This window comes from Aquila chrysaetos, chromosome 5 (genome assembly GCF_900496995.4).
Source record: "Aquila chrysaetos chrysaetos chromosome 5, bAquChr1.4, whole genome shotgun sequence".
NCBI lineage: Eukaryota > Metazoa > Chordata > Aves > Accipitriformes > Accipitridae > Aquila > Aquila chrysaetos.
Window position 1 is genome coordinate 46,091,774 of NC_044008.1, and position 16,985 is coordinate 46,108,758.

General features: G+C 36.6%; 1 long non-coding RNA gene across 2 annotated transcripts in view; it reads left to right on the top strand.

Moving 5' to 3' along the window:
* The window catches only part of LOC115342166, a 46,795-nt gene that overhangs the window by 1,793 nt on the left and 28,017 nt on the right, over positions 1-16,985 (top strand). For both annotated transcript variants that reach the window (XR_003923657.2, XR_003923656.2), the window contains exon 2: positions 11,413-11,531. This is a non-coding gene — a long non-coding RNA (uncharacterized LOC115342166). The remainder of the gene's footprint in view (positions 1-11,412; positions 11,532-16,985) is intronic.

The window sequence follows — 16,985 nt, forward strand, 5'->3', positions numbered from 1 at the left end:
CACTTCTACATAATGTACTAAATTCATTCTCCTTCAAAATGGTTGTTGAAAGGAAAGTCATGGATGTATGGATTCTGCCTTTGGTATTAAATTGACTTGTCAGAAAAAAGCTCATGAGACAGAACAGCCCAAACTTGTGTTGCCATCTTGATCTACATATTTTGCCATTTAACATTTGCTGTTCATATACATTTTTTCACATAACCAGAGGCCATGACTAGTCTTGGAGCTGTTTAAGTAAAAGATTTACATAGTTTGCTTAGTTCCTTTCACTGTAGTTTTCAGAAAGCACATGAAGTTTACCTCCCACCCCCTCTAACTGGTAAAACTGAGAAACAAGAAATGGAAAAGAAACAAAATAATTACAATTTTTTTTCTCAGAGTTACATGAGCTATGTGTCAAAAGTTTTCAGTTGAACTCACAGACACACGTACATATGGCTATATTTTATTACAATTAAAGTGTGAAGAAATATGCTGACAGTTTGTTCAGCCTTGTAGTTTTGTAACGTGAAGGAATTGAACTTAATAGAAAACAAAATACTTCATTAAAGAGGTGTATACACCTATAATTTTCAGGTTATTGTTAGAGGTTAATTAAAACAGGTATTAATCAATGATGTTATACAGTAATACCTTTCCATTGCATTTAGAAGCAAACCAGACAAAAACATAAAAGATTAATTTCTTGCTAAAACAACCAGGCTATGATGACTACTAGTTATTATTATATAGTCTATAATTAATTTTTTCATGGTGCATTACCTATCAGGTAACAGGTCAGGAGACAATTCAATTGCTATCTGGCATGCTCAGCATTAAACTGCTTAGAAAACTGTTCTCTTGTTCTGTATTGTGTTTCAGAAAAATTGTTTCATACGATAATTAGGCCAAGGCATTTTTCTTTCTTTTTTTTATTTATTTTATTTTTTCTATTAAAGGGAAGGGAAAAAAAAAAAAGAGAGAGAAAAAGGTGGGACCAGCACAACTGCTAATACTTTTATATTGGCTGTGAGCATCCCAGACTGAAAAGGAGAGCTTTGACTGGATTTTGATTCAAAGCTCTATCCTATACTTTATAAGCCTTTGAGGAAACTTTAATGTGAACCTTTAAATTTTCATTAAAACTGTAGTTTAAATCAAACAGTTTCTTACAGATCTGTGGCATATCCTGAACATGAGTTTTAGAAGTACTTGGTATAATAATCCTACAAACATTAATACTTTGTTCACTAAGAGCCATAGTCCAGCTGGAATACTGCAAAAGTACAAGGTTGTCCAGTGAGGTAAGAACTTTTTGGAGGAATGTATACAGCAATAAGCTAAACTTGCACTGAAGACAGAGTTGGGTCATACACAGACTATCATCTCTGTGCAGGCTACCATTTCCTTTCCCACCCCTCATCCACTTTTCTCTTCCTCTACTTTAAATGAAGGCTTTGGTCCTTGTTTACAAAACTGTCTCGACACTATGATTAATGTCTCTCTGTCCAGGCAGTGTATTATCAGGCAGTTGTGAAATACAATACAAAATGGAGTATGCAGCTAAAGCAAAACCAAACAGTAATGCCCTAGCAGCTTGTGCTGCAGATTAATTGCAGCTGCTAGCTATTCCAGCACACCGCCGGTACTGAATAGCACTCCCTAGATTCACCTCTCCTTTTGCATTGAGTCAGGCTGTATCCAAAGCTTGGTTTATTAGTGCTATGCTTGGCTCCTAGCAAGATGCATCTCTATCTCTTTCTATTCAACTACGCACTGAACTGAATTTTGACACCTTATTATAGTCCCCTGATTTCCTTGCAGGAAAGGATCTGATCTAATAATCACAGTGGAAGGGGAAAAAAAAGTCTTTCTCACAGTATATAATTACGTTGAAACACTGCTTCTAATTCATCTTTTACAATACATATTGCAAATTTTCTCAAATTATTATAAAACACTAGATGTCTGTTGCTTAAGAAATAAAATTATCCCTGTTATTACTGTATTCAGTAAGGTATTGAACAGATATTTTAATCTATTTCTTATTTCAAGAAACACAGTCTTCAAAATTCAGGTCTTTCTAGTCTCCACCATTATTTTCACTGACTTGTATTCTCAAAACATTTTATCTTAAACAGAATGTTTACAGAGTTGATTCTAAAATTATATCTGTAAAATTGGATCTCAACCATTTTAACAAACTTATCAAAGCACTTCTGAGTTACATATGGGCATAAGAAAGTACTCTTTTATAAAAATCAGATTTTTTTAATTTTATATTTTATATAAAATTTATATAATATTAATATAATATGGTTATATTTAGCCAAATTTTATAACAATTTGGCTATCCTGGAACACCAAGGAACAGTTCTATTTTAAATATTAAATTTACGGTAGTGTAAATTTATTTTCAGAGGAGGATTTGGGTTATTTGAAGAAATATAATTTTACACCCTTACCAGGTGGTTTTTGATGCATGACCTCTGTTTTTTCCTCAAAAGACAACTAACCAGAAAGGGAGGCCCTTCACCTTCCACCTTTCTTATTTTTTCTCCCCTCTTTTTACAGTGGCATTTCTTTCTTTCTTTCCTTCCTTCCTTCTTTCTTTCCTTCTTTTTTCCTCTCTCCTTTTTATATTTCTTTTTGGGGGTAGCCCATCTTTTACATTTGTCATCTCTTGTTCTCCCATTTCTCTATTCTCCCATATACAGCTGTCAAACACACAGGGTACTGTTGATACAACCCAGAGCACTAGGTTCCCTCTAACTCAAGCACGCAATGTGGAGAGGTGTGTAACAATATTTTAAAAAGCCTGAATAATCTCAGCCATTAAGGTAGCTATTCAAGAACATATTTACATTGCAGGAGAATAAGATGTGGTAAATAAAATGTATAAAATGACAGATGAAATTGTAGAATGAAAGATTAGTATTTGCAGATGTCTTCAACAGGGGAAAATACCTGTTTTTACTTTATGTTAGATAATCCGTGGTAAGGAAAAAGCTAGGAGATGAAGATTTAAATTGTAGCTTTTCTTCTAAGGAATTTAATTTCATTTTAGTTAGCTCAAGTTTACAAATGCTCTTCCTACTGAATATAAGACTGTACAATTATTAATCTTACTTATGTACATAGAAATAAAGAATGAGATAAAACATTCAAAGGTACAAGGTGAGATGAAGAGAAGATGTCATTGACTTTAAAAGCTCTTGAGGGGAAAATACAACACAAAGTTTGATCACACATAATATGATAGTTTCAATATTCATTTAACAAATAATATATAGACTAGTAATTAAGTGAATAACTAGTACTGATATGAACTTTAGTTGAAGGTTTTGGACACAGTTCTATATCTAGCCACCACGAGACTTTCTGACCTCCCATTCTTCTCCTTGGACAACTTTTGGCTATATCCACATTTCTTCCTTCACCTTAATGACACAGCCTTGCTCCCACTAGCCTTATTCAAGTAATCCTAGCAATGACAAAAGGAGTTTTTCCAAGAAGAGCCTGCAGAAATCCTAGGTACTACAAAGTGCATCTACATTAAAGTTCTAGAAACCATTGTAACTGTTTCCTGCTCTGCTGAGGTCTGTGTAGCTGCTCTTGGTCAAGTCCAGCCTGCTAGGATTCGGCTATGCCCACACTGTAGGAACAAACTGTTTTTTGGGGAATAGCATAGAGTGAGTATCTATTTTTCACAAATATATAAAGTTAGTAATTTGTGGCATTGTCAATGTATTTATTTGAAGAAAGCTTAAAGGGTGCATTGTTTCAGTCATTACAAACAAACACATTGATTAATTTATCACAGAAATAGTAATGTAGTAAATTAAATAGCTCCTATGCTCTTTATGCATGTAGCTCTTAAGAACTATTGCTCTTACCTATTTTATAACACCCTCAGTATTAGGACATTGTACTAGGCATTGTAGAGCTCCATGAAGATATAGATCCACACCAAAAAATGCTTTACAATCTAAGTGGACAAAATATTTAATCACAAAAAAAAAGAATACAGAATGTGCTATGCTGAAGCCAAAAACGTGTATCATGGCAAGATAATGCAGGGACTTTCTGAATAACTTAACAATTCTGTCTCTCATCCTGAAATAGCATGGATATGTGTAATGTTAAGCAAATTAAGCAATTTTGATGTATTTAAAGTTTAACCTAACACATAAATATTTGCAAACTTAAGGCCTAAATTCTTAAGATTGGCATCCAAAGATTATGTCCTTCTGTCTCTCTCAGAAATACTAATTTCACATCTTGTTTTACTTTTATTTAAGTAGCTTTCTTTTGTTTACAATGTATATCAAAGATTATCTTGGTTTAGGGTATGCTGGCAATTTAATACGTATCTAGTGTACCAAGGAAGACGGCACATAAGAACAAAATTAGTATTTTCATGTTTTAAAATGTACTGTTGATTAAAAATATAGCAGGACAAAGTTTTATTTAGTTTAATGTATCTATTAATTAATCCTTTTAGTCACATGAGATGCAGACATTGCATCTTATATTCAGTTTTCTTAAAAATGTGTGTGTGTCTGATGAGAACTAAGGCCAATACCCAGTAAAGAATTTAGGCTCCTAATTCCCACTGAAATAAAATTATTTCAATAGAAAGGTGAAATGTTAAATATATTCTTGGGTTTAGACCCAGGTAACTTTTGGAACAAAGATAAAATCCTCACTATTGCATGTAAAAATTAACTTCTTTTTTCTTATAGGCATGCATGGATATCTTAATTATTGCTTTTGCCTTTTTTTTTCTGCTTTTGGACAAAGATAAGGAAACATTTCCAAGCCTATGGAAGTCTAAAGCAGCATCTGATCCAAAGCCTTTCTCCTAACTTAGTTTAGGTATGTTGGCCAGTATACTTTTATGATGTTGTGCAATAGCACCACCTGATGGCCACAATCATTTTAACCGTTCTGGTCCTTTGACTGACATACATCTGAGTAGCTTGAAAATAAAGACCAGGAAAAAAGGATTGTCTTTAATATTCTTAAGATTGTTTTTATCTCTAGCCACTTTTCTTAATCAGGTGAGGTAATATAATTTGAACAGTTTTGTGAAGCAATATTTTAGAAGAAATATAAACGTTTCAGTAATGTCCCATATAAGAAACTTTGAGGATTGACTTACAAAGATGTTGATCCTTCCGCTTTAAAGGTAAAGCATCACTTCTGATTCACCTGCAGTATTTTAACTACTGATGCACTGAAGACTTAAGAAAATATCTGTATCTTTGCAAATCTAGGCAAGACCTAGAAAGACAGGTTAAGAAAGATAGGTTTTAAAGGGTTGGAATTTCCAACATTTATAGGTTTGTTTTGTCAGCACTGATGCAGAAAACTGCTTAAGCATGTGCTTAACTTAAAATGCCTTCCTCAATCCTACTCATTTCAATATGACATAAACAGTTATTCAAAATTAAACATGGAAAAATACTTAGGGCTGAACATACCACTTGGAGACAGAAGCAGGGAAAAAGGAGGGAAAATGAATAAGTGATCTGGAAATCCTTTGCTTTTTCAAGGGAGGTGTGTGTGGAAAAAAAGGTAGCAAACAGACATGCAACTTTTTTTTACTCATTTGGAAGGGTGGAAACCATAGCAGAATAAAGTCAACTCTCTCCTGACTGAAAAAATATATCCAGTATATATTTAAAAAAATAAATGAGCAACAGAAGACAGACTTTTAACCTATAAAAAAAAAGAGTTACACTGCAATAACAACAAATTGTACTACCATAGTGTCAGATTCACCATGTCAGGAGCCAGTAGAAGGGTCTGCATGAAATTGAGAGGTTGCTGAAAAGAAGTAGTATATGAAGACCTCGGAGGCACACTACCCTGTCTCTCACTTTGGAGCTCCTGGAAGGAACTGTCGTTTGCTTTATGGGAACTGCTAACCAAAACCCAACATCAAGCAAGACATAAGTGTTTGCACAGTAGAATGTACGTGCATGTAGTAAACATTTCATGGAGAATGAAATTTTTTTAATTTTTCAGTTCCACTTGTGAACTAAGTACTTGTTTTGCACAACTCTTACAAAAAGTATTCTGAGAACTAAAACCAAGAGCAAACAAGCAAATGAAATGAACTCATCCTGGACTTTACAATGGTTTATTCCTTGCTTTCTTTTGAAAATAACAAACGCTGTCTTGTATAGGTTTCCATTTCAGATCCCACAACCATCCATTGTCTAAGAGAAGTTTGCAGCCTAATTATGAGTCAGCCCAGAATACTTAAGGTGTTTTAAATCCTCAAATATGGAGGCTTCAGTGATGAAATAGGTTCTGTCTTTGGCATGAGACTCATGCAAAGTCTGCTCATCTTTACTGGGGCTTATAGCACTCACAGAGATATGTTAACATAGATTTGACACTATACTGATACTCCAGTTTTCAGTTAATACTGTTTTCTTTAGGTAGAAGAGCTTTTCCTGGTTAGATAGTATTTTGTGACTGTAGAGGGTGCTCTTAAAATACTGGTGATGGTAGTAATATACGGCAATCAGTTTCTCTTTCTGTAAAGCTTATCAATGTTAGGATGTTTATATTTAGCAAGGAAAGTTGTTGTACAGCTAGTGTGTTTTATTTTGGATGTGGGCAAGACTCACTATGCACATTTGTATCCAAATACATCCCTGGAAGCTTTTCTGGATTTAGTTTATTTTTGCAAGTATGTTTCTGCCAAACAGTGATAGTATCTTCTGAGAAAACTATTGATGCTGTCTAAAACTAGTTGAAAGAAATACTAAATAGAGTGTATTTTTGGCTGCAAGGCTGTTCAGAGTTGGATAAGAGCTTATTGTTCCAAAGAAGTAATTTAAATCTTCACAAAAATTCTTCAGTTACATGAAGTTGATGCTCCCACATTGTGCTATCTGGAATTCTGTTGGGAAGGATTTAAATTTCTTTTACTTTGGTTTGTCTGTAGTTTGGTTGATTGCTCCGCCATACTCCCAAGCTACCTGTTTTTTATACTTCTCTAACTGAATTAGTAGGGGGAAAAAAATCCTAGATACAAGAGACTAAATCAAACTTTGTCCTGCTATATTTTTCCCTCAACCACACAAAATATATATATTTAATATAAAATTATGTGTTCCCTTCAGTACAGACAAGAAGTGATTGAGTTAATTCTGTATATTTGAGAAATGTTACCTCTTTCCAGAGACAGTAAAGTCTATAAGCCTCAGAAATATATGAATTTTATTTTAATAATCAGAACTTCAATAAGCCCATTTTAGAGCAGTGTGAGGAGAGTTAACATTTCTGAGGTCAGGACCTTTCCTGTGAGACCATAGCTAGGCTATGGGCTTCTGCCAGCACTGCTCTGTCAGTCCTGGATGTGATGAGGTGTGATCTTTGACTGACATGACCGTGTCTAAAAAAGCCTATACCATAACATACACTTACAACAGCAAAACTACACTTTCTCTTGAATAGGTTGCTATGCTGGGAGGAGATGAAATATATGCTGCAGAAGCACAGTTTTCCCAATCTAAACTTTTCCTAACAACAATTACTCTGCTTCTTATACTGGATTTGCGTACTTACCTTGAGAAGGTACTCTTAGACATGAACTCAGATAATAAGACTTTCACCAGTGGTCACTCATTTGAGATCTAGACATCATATAAGATTAACCCTCTTTCAGACCAGGTCTACAGAAGATATTTATTAGAGTGTCACAAAGGCTCTGACTCTTCACCACACTTTTGTGAGAGCTCTACTATAGGCCCAGTTTAGAGCATAGAAGTCAGTGCAGCATGCTTTGTCTGGGGAAGCCTTCTGAGCTTTTTTGGGTAACTTGAGCAGCAACTATTCCAGGGAGATTTTGCCAAGATCACTACATTAGGAAACCTTTTAAGTGTAGACCAAGCTTAACAGATGTTTGCTGGCTTCTAATGAGAAGAACTTGGCCTATTCCAATCTCCAGTTTCCACATCAAATTCATCACTCTATCAACTTGCAGGTTAGGGTATGTCCCTTAAGACGTTTGTACACTGTATCATACAAAGGGGACTTTATGTTACCTAGTTCTGTGATTGCAGGCTTGCCATGTGAATTGTCAAATGAAATTCTGTCTTTGTGAGAGCTAGCAAAATTAACTATCCCCATGCATCAGGCAAGCCTCTTCGACAGAAGAGGTAATACTACCTGAGGTCCGATGGTGGAAAATATTTCTGATGCAAGTCATGTGACAGGGGAACACAATGATAGGTCGAAGACAAGGAGTTTGTCTCATAGGGCTTTCCTTCCTCAGGATTTATTGTTAAGTAGTAATTTGAACAAACAGAAACCTAACCCTCCCCTAACCTTGAGTACACTAACTATTAAGATAAAGTCATGCTTAATTCTCTTTCTATCACAGTATTTCTGGTGGGCAGTGTTCTCACTTCCATAGGAGGAACTGAAAGTGTCTCACCTAAACATCCCTTATACTGAGGTTCTTAAAATGGGAAGTTAGAAATGCAAATCTAATACCCTCAGTAAGAGTCAAGGCTTGAACGCAGAGATCTTCTGATCACTAATCATCTATTCCCTGAGCTATTAGATAAAACAGATAATACTTTTCCTCCCCTGTTTTGTAAGAAAAGGTTGGCATAAATTAACTCTAGGAGAGAGTTCAGAAATGTATTTTGGAGAATTTCACATCTCTACAGGTCACATTAAAGGACCAGAATGTCAGAAAGAGATGGAACTCAAGACCCATCACCCTTTCTTCAGTCTTTAATAATGGCCAATCTGGGTGTAACCTATCAATTTTGGTCATTTCTGTGGTGGATCCTCTTTCTCCCAAGTGTGGAAAGAGGCAATGCACTTCATTCTGGGTTGGAGATTCCACTATGCAGCAAAGCATCACAGTACCAAAGCCTTTAACCTGTAGCCACTTACAAAAATTACCCAACACATTCTAAATTGATTCCGCCTTTACTGGTTCACTTTTTAAGGCACACTCTACAATTCTAGAAAATTAAAAGCTCAGAAAAAAAAGCTTGCATTGTACAGTGCTTGCATATTTCAAGCAGTGAAAGCTGTAAATGATGCACATGTTGGAATGACAATAAGACAAATGGAAGCTTTCATTGGGAAAATGCAAACCAGAAGACAAATAGCTTGTTTTGCTTTAGGCAAAGCATGAATGCAAACATTTAAACTGGAGAAACTCCCCTTTCCTTCTGTGGCCCCTCTGAGCCATTACATTAATTACTTGGAACTATTTACTTACTTCCCTTCATTTAGGCCCCAGGTGCAGACACTCTGGATACTGAAAATTATTTTCATTCTTCTCACTAGAGTGAAAAAACAATATATGGAAACACTCATCTTTTTCTTTCTGAAATCCAGGAATGTGAGGAGAGATGGCATCCTAATATATATTTTGTGCTTGCCTGTTTTTTGACGCCCCATAACTAAACATGAGAGTGGTGGTGGGGCAGTGATGTTTCTTTTTCAGAGTACAATGAAATTATTTGTTTAGTTTTATTGCAATAGCAGGGTCAGCTGGCAGTGTTTGCACTTATGTGTCTTCTAACACTTCACTGAAGAGATACCCCTAATCTTTGAAGACAGACAAATATCTCATTTTGCAAATGTGCTGACCTGTGCTTATGCAGTGGCTCTGACAGCCTTCTTTTGTGATCGGAACATTAGCCTGTCTTTGAAATATGTCCTTAAATGATGACCAGCCAAATCCAGGCATGCACTTTTCCATATGTGGAGCTAGAGAATTAATGGAGGCATTAAATGTTTAGAAAATAAACAATCACATTAGAAAATTTAAAATTAAAAAAAAAATCACAGCAGAGACTTAAAACCTAAATTTTTAAATTGGCAGCAAAGAGGATCAGTCTCAATATCTATGATTCTTTTTGGCAAGAAAACCATGTCCCAAAGCTCTTGCTTAGAGTTTCATTTCCAACTTCCTTCTGGGGGGAAAAATGAATTAAACCTTTTCTTGTGCTCTGAGAGGTTCTTCTGCTCTTGATTATTTTGGGATAGAAACAACAGACCGTGGGACACTGGCTGTATAGATATCTTTAAATAATTATTAACAAAATCTATGGCTATTTGCACAAAGTGTATTCAACTTCTCCCTTCCCAATAAAGAATATCGGTCAATCCCAGGGTAGCCCAGGTCATCAAGGGGTGGCTACTGAGTCTGGCTCCCCCTGTCACAGCTGCCTGGCAGCAGGCCCACCCTCAGAAACAGCCAGCTGGCTCTGCTGTGCATTTCAGCTTCCTCCAAGTTTGCATGTGGACCTGTGAAGCAGCTGAGTTTATTTTGCCCGATTGGCTTATTTGTTGTCAATCCAGAGAGTTTTCCCATTGCTGTGACTGCTGATGATGCAGTCAGTTTGCACTTGGAGTTTTCAGCATGGCCCCTCTGCTCTGTCATTTCTGCTGGTCTGCACTGGCTCTTCAAAAAATCAGATCTGTTTCACAGATTTTGTTAGTTTTCAAATCAGTTCAGCACTTCTCTGTTCTGATCCTAGTGCTTGTCCAGATGCACAAGTTTCTTTTCTCAATCTGCTAGCTTCTGGCCCCTAGCAGACTCAGACTGTGAGAAAAACGAATCCTTCCTCTGCTTTCTCTTACATTCCAACTGCATACCTGTGAAACTATACAAGCTACTAGGGTGACTCTTTATTTAGAAGATGTTGTTAGAGCATAGACACCTATGTTCATCATTAACGATATATATTGAACTTTAGTCAGAAATACAACTCCCTCATAGAACTGTGACCAATAACAATGCAAACAAAACCAACCTGTTCTATGTTCATCTTCTGATGTTGAGAAGGGTATACAAACAAAACTTTGAATTCCAGGGTGTAAATCTGTGCATTCAAGGATTTTCAGAGGCAATCTTAGGCATAAGTCACTGTTAAAAGTAGGAGAGTACCCCAAGAATAAAAAGATTATTTCCTAGAACATTTGTCTTTCTTTAAATTAAAAATGTGATGTATGCCCAAAGTATGCAGAAACTTTCTTTCTATTCCCAACTAATAATCAAGTATTTTTCTGGAAAAAAAAGTTATTTGGCCTCGTGAATATAGTAAGAAGATATTGTAATTCATTTAACTATTTAATCATATTTTCAATTTCATTAGATGAATTAATATCCTGTTGCATTTAGTTACCTAGATGAGGGAAAGAGATATTTTGTAAAACCCTATTTTGTTATCTGATCTTTTTTATTGTATGCTGTCTTCTTATTCAATAGGACAGCACTAAAAATATTTGTAGTGATATTCATTGCTTTACATAACCTCATGATTTTAGTTACTTACAGTCTCAGCTCAGTAGCACAAGTTTTCACAAATCTGTCACATGAAAGTCTCTCCAAATGGTTTATAATCACTCTCAACTTCTGGACTTTTTCTGTGATTGCAGTATCCTTACTGAGCTGTGAATTTGAATGAGGAAAAATGGTCTATTCCCAGACTTCCATATCCAGGGGAAATGAAGACCTTGTTGTGAGTCAGCGGTGGCCTCTCTAAGCTGGGTTACTGGTAAGTGCAAGAGAGATCATTACTCCAGCTTCAACCACTCCTCTCAGATTTAAACAATGGTATTCACAGGCATAGGAAGAGACATTCAGCTGTTTGAACAGCTATTTCTGTTCACTTCCGACAAAAGTGTCAAATCAGGTGCAGTCGTGCCTACTGGCTAGGTGGTATAACAACCACTTAGTCACACAAGCCACAGCCATCATCATATCTTCACACTGCATACTTCCTTGTAAAGGCACTAACAAATTTCATTCCAATGCTCTTCCAAACCACACTAGTTAACAGTCATCTCATTCAGTGTGAATTATTTTGTATTCAGCTGGACTCAAATTCATCTGCTTTAATAGGTTCTTTGTGACCTTCCCAAATCTTGTTGCAGCTTGTCAGGAGCTTCTTCCATGAGCGTAGTCCATGTCAGCAGTTAGCACACTAAAGTTTGCATGCAAGTAAATTTATTATGACTGAAGCCTAGTCAGGATGGCATCTGAGCTTGTGTCCAACTTAGGTGGGCAGAATTAGTCAGTTACTTGAAGATATTGATACTATTCCTGCATAAGTACTTTCTTGAAATGGGGCCTCTATCACCTGTAAGGATGAGCAGCTGCTGAGTTGAAAAAGATTTAAACAAATCCTCTGGTATGGAAATCTGTTTTGCATTCCCTACTCAATGTCTAATACTCAACTAATTCTACCTATACTGCATTCACACATTCTGATTCTAATTCCTGTTAAATATGGTGTCTAAAAACTCAGTCAGGATCAGTATGGAACTATATAAAGTAACTATATCTGGGAAAGAGAATTAATTTTAAATTGTAATGTTGTGCTTGAGAATTAGTGATTACATTAAGCATGAAATCTGGGTGATTCATGATTATTCCTGCTATTTCTGATTTTTGCTTCAAATGGAATTGGGATTGATTGTGAAGAATGTTACTGAATTCTTCTGTTTGTTTAAAGAGGTAGTTGGAATTTTTGAGCGATGTAGAGTGTTATCACTGTCACAGTATTTGAGGGCAGGAAGCTAAAGAGACTGAGTGATGCTTTCCCATAAATCCAGTGTTCTTCAGGCACAAAGACTAGGGAAGGAAACAATTCCTTCTAATTAGGAAAGTAATTTTAAGCAGAAAAAGATGTAAAAGCTTAAGGACTGTTCTTGTCAGAGAGATGTTTCTGAGAAGAATTAGGGCAATAGAGGATTATTGTTTTGTTAAGCCTTTGATTGAGATCTCGGGCTTTCATCAGTTCTCTAGCAATGCAAGCAAGAGATCTAAGGCTCAAACCCATCTCCAGAAAAGAGATCTTGGAGAAATAAAATAAAATTTAAAAAAAATAAACTAAACCAACCCAGACTAGGATTTAGCTTTTGGGTATTTATAACTCCCAGTTGAAAGCCAAGGGAAAGCTCTTCTGTCAATCACCCTGTTCCTTTTAAAAACAAAGCGGGGAAATTTTGCTTTTGATTTCTCAAAAAATAGTGTTAGTTATTTGAAAAATTCTGGACCAGAGCATGAAAGATCCTTTAGAGGCAAACTCCAGAGCTATTGTTTAGAGGCTGCCCTAAGTATAATCAAGATTAAAGCCTTTAATGAAGGCAAAGCTTACTTATCAGATCAGATCCTAGCATAATGGTCTAGCATGTGATATTATTGTGTATAAGTTACATAACTTTTTGTTTTAGAGCATACTTTACCTTCAGCAGCACAAACAACATTTTTAACCTGTTCAGATCCTTGAGAAATGCAAACAGATTTGAAGAAAAAAAATGAGTATTTGTTAACAAAAGAAAATCAAACCTTTCTGTGACTTGATTAAGATGAAAGCAAGACAGGAAACTAATAAAGAGGATCAGAGAACCTGGAATAAATGTTGACAGGCTTGTGCACTGGCGCTTTAAAATCACATACTACTAAGCATTAGCTTTCCGCTTAAGTATTTGCCCACAAGATTGCCTTTCCCTAGTAAAGGCTAGAGATTACCCACAACTCATTTGTGTTTGCAGGTTTTTTGTGAGTATGTGTGGGTACATCCTACCATTTATCAGCCACAAATGCACTGAGGTCACAAGTCCCCTGCCTCATGAAAAGATAGTGAGCCAATTGAAAAACAACTCCCTTCTCCCTTGGCGCATCTGAACATATGGTGGAGGAGTAGTATGCTTAATGTTGGAAACAGTCAGATCTGGGAAGAAGCTAAGCAATTAGGCAAAAAGTAGGTAATAAAACTTTGGATATACAGAGTCATGTAGTTTTCCTGTTTTGACAAAATAATATGTGGACTACAACTTCAAGCTTTTTAGGGTTTCTCACACACTGAGAAATAAAGATTAAAAGTTACAATATTACAAGCTTTAGTGGAAAAATAAAAACAGAAGCATGACCCTACTCCAATGTGGAAATGTCTTAGAGCTTCACAAAATCATCAGCTGAATATAGAGTGCTGGTGTACTCAGCATACCATGATGTAGGAGCATTGTATCATCAGGGTGTTTGTTACTGTCAGAAGACATAATGACAGAAAAGAAGGTGGTTGCTTGACTCCTTATATGTCTAATATAATGTGATCTAACATATCACATTAAAGAATTGTTTATAAGTTCCACAATACAGGCTTGTAACAATCGCCATTCCACAACTTACAGATACATTCTGAGTATGGGTGATGCTGGCTGGTGTCATGCCATCTGTCTCATCTTTTGCATTGACATGAAAATATGGTGCCAATTCCTGCAGTTCAGACTGCTTTTTGCTAGGACAGATTTTTTTTTTTTTAATATTTACATGTAAGAGTTAAACTTCTCACTAATCTGTTCATCCTTTTGCACAGGGAAGCTGCTACTGTATCTTGAGAAAACTATCATTCTGTACAGCCTTTTCCAGGCTAAGGAACTGCTATACTTTCATTCAGCTTTAAAAAGAAAATAGTCACTAAAAATTTTATACTTAAATGCAGACCTTGGGACAGCAACGGAGAAGCTTTCATCAGCACCGGGAATGCAAATATTCATTGCTTCTGCAGCCAAGTAAATGCTCGCTATTTTGTGGCACCATATATTCAGTCAAACTAAAATTACTTTTGGTTCCCCATCCCTGCTGAATATTAAATTGATTCCGGTTAACCAGGAAACAGTAAAGTTAGCCAGCACGGAGTGCGACTTCGTTGTCAAATAAAAGGACACTCTTCTACTGCATCATGACATGGTCTCATACTGATGTAAATAATGTAGTAGAATGAATAGCAGCACTTTTCTGTCTGATGAGGGCTACGAGTTCAAACTTTTGCATGAGGAAAAGGCCAAAGGAGAATGTTTAAACAGTACTCCTTAAAACTAACTTTCCTTTCTGTGTCAGATATATAAGCTAATTAATTTTTTGTTATATTCTTAACTAACAAGCTGGAACAAGGCTTCAGAAAGTTCCTCCCACCATATTTGCACAATGAAAGCATAATACCCAACAAGGAAGTGTTTCTGTAGCTGGAAGAAGGGACCGGGGCGGGGGGGGGGGGGGGGGGGGGAGAGAAAAAAAGACAACATTGAGGTAGAATAAATGGAACAGATCTTTTTCTTCCTCTTCACCAGCTGTACAGAGTGCTGAGATGGAAAGAGAGCGCCACATTCAGTTACTTCCTTCCACAACACACCAAGAAGGAGGGTAGCCAATTTTGTTGTCCAGTTCCAGAAACAGATGTAGTTTGAATTTCTGTGCACACGGGCATGAGTGCATATGCAGATATAGGCATATACATATGTACCCTGCTTATTTCCACATGCTCATACTTGATTGAGAAGGCCTACCTGTAACTTTTTCAATCACCCACAGCCTGTAAGCAGTTCAAGCACAGCTCCAGAGCCAGGGTTATGCTTTGTCACCGGAAGGGCTGTGATAATGCATGATTAATCCAAATCCTTGCGAAGAAGCAAGACAGCTGGGACTACTAAGCCTGGCATCACTGGATTGTGGTGATCAAGTTGTGCACTGGAGTAGAGAAACACCTGGAAGCCATTTCCTGCTTGTGAACTGATCTCCCTCCCCCTTCTTCTCAAAGATAAGTATATGCAATGTGGCTTTTGGCCACAGTGAGGTTTTTTTGATTTGTAATGTCAGGAAGGTTTGCTTTAAAGGCACAAATCCAGGTCTTTCCTTACATATAAAACTTCAAAAGACCAATTTTTTTCCTCTGATGCTTTTTTTTTTTTCTTCAATTTCTTCTGACTTCAAATTTTTCTAACTCTGAAAAAGTCTTTGCATTTTCTTCTTGAAACTGGAAAATGCACTTTAACAGACTAGAAACTGCTTAGGTACTGGCCTAAGCTTTCACACTGCCAATGCCACTGATTGTTGCTTTCTAGCCATACCTCACTAACATACAACAGGTTAAGATTTCCACACCCCCCCCTACACTCTTACATACTTTAAGTTTCCTTGGCTGTGCAAAGTAAGCACATACTTTGTCCATGAGAATGCCTTTGAGCAGTATCTCTTTTGTCAGTTAAGTTTTTCTTGTGCATTGTAATTCTTGCCAGGAGACATCTCCTGACTGTTTTTTTGGTCTCTAGAAACATTTCATTTGGCAGAATGGTCTCTCTGTTTTAACTGTTGGGTAAGGTGTTGGTCCGCCTGAAATCAACAGGAGCTACCGAATTCTAAGATGCCAGAATTTTTCCCCTCCTGTCTTTAAAACCACTTAAGACTAGAAGCATGCAATGCTTTGTCAGTTTGAAAATGCTTCAGCCTTTTCTTGATATTTTCTGTGGAACTGTTGGTCTTAGAAAAACTAATAGAGGTGGAGCACTCCCTGTATTTCTGACGCAAGTTTATAAACAATGTCCAAATAATTAATTTTCTTTTTGCTAAAAGAAATCTCAGTTTTCATAACTTAAGTCTAGAAACTTTTGAAAACAAATTAAAAAAAAAGAGATAGCCAAATATTAGGAGACCAATAAAAATAGTTTTGTGAAGTCTCATACAAAGTGTCACATAAATATTCTTCAAGGGTTTGAGAAAGATACTTTTTACCTAAAGACATCTGTTTTAATGTACAATTCATTAGTATTACATTATCATACTGTTGCAGTAGTTGTAAGATTTTAATAATTGATTTTGATCTCTTAACCAGTGGTCTATAACTGCAAAGTCTGAATGCAGGCTTAGTCTCCAAGTCTTGCCAGGGAAAGTAGGACTTCATAGGAAAATCACACTCTCGCTCTTTAGAAATATAAATGGAAGCATAAAGTATCAGTGGTCAGAGTATAGCAAGGGCTGGCTCCTGCCAAAGGAGCCAAACATGATGCTACAGCCAACATGACAGAGGCCTTACCAGCCAGGGCCCTGTCCCACAATACCAGAGCAAGAGAGCAGGGAAGGCTCAGGGGAGGCAGCAGGGGTTAAGCCAAAGTCCAAATACCAGGCAAGTTTGCAGTGGCAAGGCAGGTCCAACATCAAGGCAGGCAGG